The following is a 6,000-nucleotide window of genomic DNA, read 5'->3' on the forward strand; positions in this document are numbered from 1 at the left end:
ATCCAAACATGTTTGAAAGAGTCGGAGAGATTGTTGAAGAAGTTGTTGTTCAAAATGAGGAAGTTACAACCGTTGATATTGAAGAAGCAATGGTGGTTGAGAAAAAGGAACGGTTACTAATCAAGGAAGATTTAATGGAAGTAAGGGGAAAGAAGGTGAACAAGGTAGAAATCGATCGAGTCGTTGATGAAATTTGTGCCTTGTTCAAATCAAAGTTAAGGAGGTCATGGACTCCTCATCATCTGTACTTAAAGTTCATGGAATTCCTACCAAAACGTAGGGTTTCGAAAGATGATGTGCTATCCGTTTCATTTTGGCCACCCTAACGGAAAAGGCGTCGAGCTAACGACGTTAAACAAGCGCTAGTTGGGAGGCAACCCAATTTTGTAAGTTTATTTAGTGTTTTAATGCATAATAGGGTTTAGAGTCATTTGCATAACAAAGTCAATCCAAAACAAAAGCAACCTAAGAAAAAATTCGGGTTTGAAATTTTCAAGTTCGCCATGGCGAGCTCAGCCTCTGCCTGGCGAAATTTACAGGTCATTTGACCTGCTTACCAGAAACCTCGCCATGGCGAGCTAATCCTCCGCCTGGCGAAAATGCCAAAATGGCAGTTACGTTTTCCCATGCCACTAACTCACCATAACTCCTCCCAACCACCCATTAACCCTCATTATCTCAAAAATTTCGGTTTCTTTTTCCTCTCTCTTCACCAACCCTATTTTCTAACTTCAAACCCTAAAATTCCAAAGAAAGTTCCACAAAACTTCAACCCTCATTGCAATCAAGTCCACTTTCATCTTCAATTTCATTTTTGTGCTTGCATTTAACTTCAACCAGGTTTGTGTTCTTCTCAATTTCTCAATTTAATTTATGAATAGTGTATGAACAAACCTTAGGGTAGTGGATAACTTTGGATCTGTGTTTTTCTTTATGACCCAAACCACTTAGATGAAACAGAATCATTTCTGCTTGGTTCATTGTTCCTTTCATGATTAATCCACAACTTTTTGAAACTTGTGTATAAATTTTTAATAAAAAGGATTTTTGTGGTATAAATTTAAAAAGATTCATGAACCTGTGATTTTGTCCATCTTTGTGTTGTCCTTTAGGTCGAAATTACTTTGTAAAAGTTTAAGGGGTTACAAAATAGAAGGAATGTATGACAACTGGTGAATTTTTGTGAAAAAGGGGCAAATTTCTAAATTCTGGGTTCCCTCGCCATTGAGTTCGCCATGGCGAGGTGTTCATAAAAAAACCCAGAAAATTTCAACCATTTTCGCCATGGCGAGCTAAGCCTTCGCCTGGCGAAATTCACTGGACCCAGAATTTTTTTTATTCTGCTTTGACTGTAATTCTTTCTAATCTTTTGTCCTGTGAATTGTATGGGTTTCCTGGCTTTGTTATTAACAGGTATGGCACCTAAAAATTCACAAAAAGCATCTGCTTCCGCTAGGGGAAAAAGGAAACAATCTGAAACTGTTGAAGCTTCAAGGCCATATGATGAGCACAGGTTCTTTAGTGCTGACCATCAGGAAAGGTTTCAGGAACTCTGCAGCCGAAAGATTTGGCATGACAAGCAGTTCCAAATCTCAGCTCAAGGGAAATACAAAGTGTTGGCGGCCATCATTCAAAAGAGAAAATGGGAGAAACTGGTTGCCCCACACCCTCAACTCAACACTGACATTGTGCGTAAGTTCTATGCGAACGCCATGCCTCTAGAAGGAGAGGGTTTTAGCTTTACAACCATGGTAAGGGGCAGGGTGATCACCTTTGATCGCGAAGGCATCAATGATTACCTTGGGAAACCGTACAAACTCAAGACCCCAGATGAGCTGTGTCCCTTCCACATCCAACAAAACAAAGGGGATTGGGATCACTCAGCCATTCAAGAAACAATTCTACAACCGGGGAAGGGGTATGAGAAGAGTGTGACTGGGAGGGATACAGTGAAGAAGTGTAACATGACCCCCATTGCTCAAACCCTCTTGAAACTGATCTTGTTTAATGTCAAACCCAAAAGTCACCTCTCCACTTGCACCATAGATATCCCACCCCTCTTGTACTACATTCTCACCGATCAACCGGTTGACATTGCCCGCATCATTGCTGAAGAACTTAAAGATGTTGCTTTAAGCAACAAGGATAGGGTCCCTTTAGCCTTTCCTGGATTGATAATGGGGTTGATCATTAGCCTCCGCATTAAAATCCCTAGCCATGTCCATGAGGAGCTGCAGAATCCAATCACTGATGCTATCATTGCAAGGCACAGTGACAAAGAGAAAAAGGGTAAGAAAGGTACCGGAGCTTCCTCATCGCACCAACCTCAAGCTCCAACATCAGCTGATGATTTCTCACACATGGACCCAGCTCAGAGGCAGTGTTTTACTTATACTTGGGACTACCTGGATGCAAACAAGCGGGCTATGACATCATTGCATGACTCTATGTACCGGATGCAGCTACATGCCGGTTACCCACAGGTGGCAGACCATCAGGTTCCTTTCCCAGAGGCTTTTCAGGCTTATTGTGCTTGGCCTGGGGACATGCCATTTGTCTATGGAGGGGGTGGTTCTTCAGATATGCATATTGATGATCCAGCTGATGATGATCAGGGTGGGGCAGATTTACATGATCCGGATGCGGTGGTGAGTGCAACAAATTCTAGTGAAGACGCTCAGAGTTACGAAGAGGAGGAGTTTTAGGGAGCAGAACTTGAAAGCACATCTGAATTGAGAACATTTGAAGATGCTTTCAGTCAATTCCTTATTTCTAGAACTCATCTTTTATTGCTTTTTGTTAATTATTCTTTGAACTATTTGCTTCTGTTGATGTTTACTTTGTTATGTATGACTCTAGTAGTGATGTTTTGAATTATGTATTGTTCCGTACTATGGGATGTTGTTTTGTGATGTGTGTCAAGACAATGTGTTTTAATTACGGGTTGTTAGTATTGTTTTAGTAACGTATTGTGTTATTTTATTTTTGTGGATGTACTTCATTTTGAGCTATTTTTAAAAATTTGTGGAAGTTTATTTTGGTTATAACTATTGCTTGTTTGAAAGAAATTGAAAAAATGCTCAAAACTTCAAATTGCAATGTGCTTGAAAGATAGCCAAAGTGAGCATATCTCAGATGATTGATAATGATTCATTGTTTTGATTAAAGCACATAGCCAAGGTACAAGTTTCCGGTTTTTCTAGATTTTTACTTGAATGTGAAACGGGTACTTTGCACAAATTTCATGTAATTTAGTTCTTTGTAATAATATATTTGTTTGTGAACCACGTAGTACTAGCCTAAAAGTGAGGAAACCTCAAATGTTTGTACATATGCAAGGAGACCGGATTCATTGTTTAACTCAATTGTGTTATTTTAAATCCGATATTTGTTTTAAAATTGTGTGAAGGCATGGAAGTGATCAAGGCATATTTTTGTTAATGAGAGAAACGTACTTGACCACAAATAGCCTACCTTGTGAGAAGAGCGAGTATTTGCTAACCCACTTGAGCCAAATGAATCGGAGTCCTCAATTTTGAACTGTCAATTCATAAGCACAATGCTTGATGAATTTGCCTTTAAAACTTTTCAATATCCAGTTCATTTTTGACGCACTTTAGGACTCTGAGTTGTTTTTAATTGTTGAACCCTAAACTTTCATTGTTATTTGTCCCTTTTGCCTTAGAGTAAAGGAACATTCAAATAGGGTGTATTTTGATTCAAGTTGGGGAGAGAAGGTAGATGTAAATCTTATGTCAAGTACAATGGTGTAAATTTATCGTTGATCAAGACAACATGTTGTTGTAAATACAAATAGAAAAGAAAAACAATGTGTACATGAAAAGAAAAAGAAAAAAAGAAAGAAAAATCCAAAAAGAAAATAAGTTGTCAAGATCAAAGTGCTTCATGTTTAAGCACCAAGGGTTTGTAATGATTGGTAGGAAAGATTGTGAATTTTAATGGTTGATACAAGGAATGTTCCTCTTTGATAGGCTTTTTGATTTCAATTGCCCCACATATGACATTTCTTTTGTAGCCAAGCCAAGTTATAACCCTCAAAGACCTTTTGATCCATGTTTTTATGCCTTTTGAAACGATTTTTGGATGGACACATAACTTGATTGGAATGTTAACTTGATTGCCGGATGTGTGTTCATAATCCTCATTCATTTGATTTCAATTGTTTATCTACTTTCATAGAAGTGTGTTAGGTGTGGTTCGTAAATAAATATATTATTGTTTTGAACTATTTGACATGTGCTTTGTGTTTAGAACTCATTTCACGTTTGCAGTGGATTGCCAGATAAGTCGGAAGCTTCAGACTTGCCCGCGCATATTTGTCAAATCATTCATCTGTAAAAGCTTTCAAAGTCTTTCTTACTTGTGTCTTGGCGTAGCTTGTTATGTTTTTGATATTTTGTTTGAGGACAAACAAAGAGTTAAGTTGGGGAGAGTTTGATAAGTGCCAGGAAGTAGTACTTTTAATGTTTATTTATGGCACGTTTGTTACTTGTTTCACAAGTTATCCAGGGAAAAGCCGAGAGAAAAGTGAAATTTTGACCTTTTACGCTTTAGTCATCTTACTCTACCCATTTGTGCAGGAATTGAGTGTCCAAACATCAAGCAAGTGCAAAAACAACAAATTTGGGCAAAGGCCAGCTCGCCATGGCGAGCCAAAGGCGAGCTAAATGGCGAGGACTTCCAGAGAGCACCAGGCCACTTCGCCACTGAGATGGCCATGGCGAGAAATTTCGCCAGGCGAAGTTCTGGCGAGGCAAAAGGCGAAGAAAGGCGGTTTGATCTGATTTTTGGTGACGTGGCAGAATCCCATTGGTGAAGAAAACTGAGCTCGCCATGGCGAGCAATATTCTGCCAGGCGAAATTGACTTTTGCAGATTTGTATAAAAGCTCATTTTCTCTCATTTCTAGATATTAAGTTAGTTCTTATCTTAGTTTTTCTGATAGTTTTCATAGGTAGATATTTCTTAGGGAGAAATAAGGTAGATCATATAGAGTGAGAGTGATTTTGGAAGTTGGATCTTTATTTCTTTGTTGAGACATCACAAGTGTAATGAATCCTTCCTTTTCAATCCATCCTTGCAAGGCTTCCATGATGATGTGTAGCTAAATACTCTTTGTTAGGATGAGAGGTACTTGATCTTGCTAAACATGTAATTCTTTTGATCTTGCAATATATGATTCTAGCAATTTATATTCAATATTGTTGTTATTCTTGTGTTAATGCTTTCAATGAGATTCAAGATGCTTTGGACACAAACTCTTGAATCTAGAGCTAGAGTAGCAATATATCTTAGGTTAACTTATTTGACATCTTTGTTAATCTTGTGATAATCACCATAATCAAGAGTTTAATGCTTTCGGATGCTTAACCAGGCTGGACACGGTCGATTAAGTTATCCGATCGACTTTGTTATCGTTTAAGGGATTTGGACACGAATGTTTAAACGATAACGTAGAAATAATTATATCACTTTGGACACGAAGGATAGTTTAGAATTGATTGTGATAATGTTGTTTACAAAGCTAGAATTCGTATGGATCATTAGGTTACGTGTGACGTTTGGATAAGGAACGCTACTCCTAACAAGTTTCAATCCTTATTTATCTCAACTTTTACTTTTTGCAATTAGTTTAGTTAGTTACATTTCAATTCAAACAAACAAGTACTCTTAATACTTGGAATGATAGTCGATGTTAAACTGTCATTGATAACGCACTATTCCCTGTGGAGACGATACAAAAATACTTATTTTGTTTGATGCAAAACTACTTCATCATGGTGAATTGTGCAAAATCAACTATGTATCCTGGTTCCATTGCTGCTACTAGGATTCAACATCTCTCCACAATGTTAAACTTCAATATAGGATCTTTACCTTTCAATTATTTGGGGGTGCCTGTTTTCAGAGGGAAACCAAAAGTTTCCCATCTTCAACCAGTAGCGGACAAAATCAAAGCAAAACTATCTGCTTGGAAGGC

This window comes from Medicago sativa, chromosome 5 (assembly GCF_051527215.1).
Source record: "Medicago sativa cultivar Bolivia chromosome 5, Bolivia_mono, whole genome shotgun sequence".
Classification (NCBI taxonomy): domain Eukaryota; kingdom Viridiplantae; phylum Streptophyta; class Magnoliopsida; order Fabales; family Fabaceae; genus Medicago; species Medicago sativa.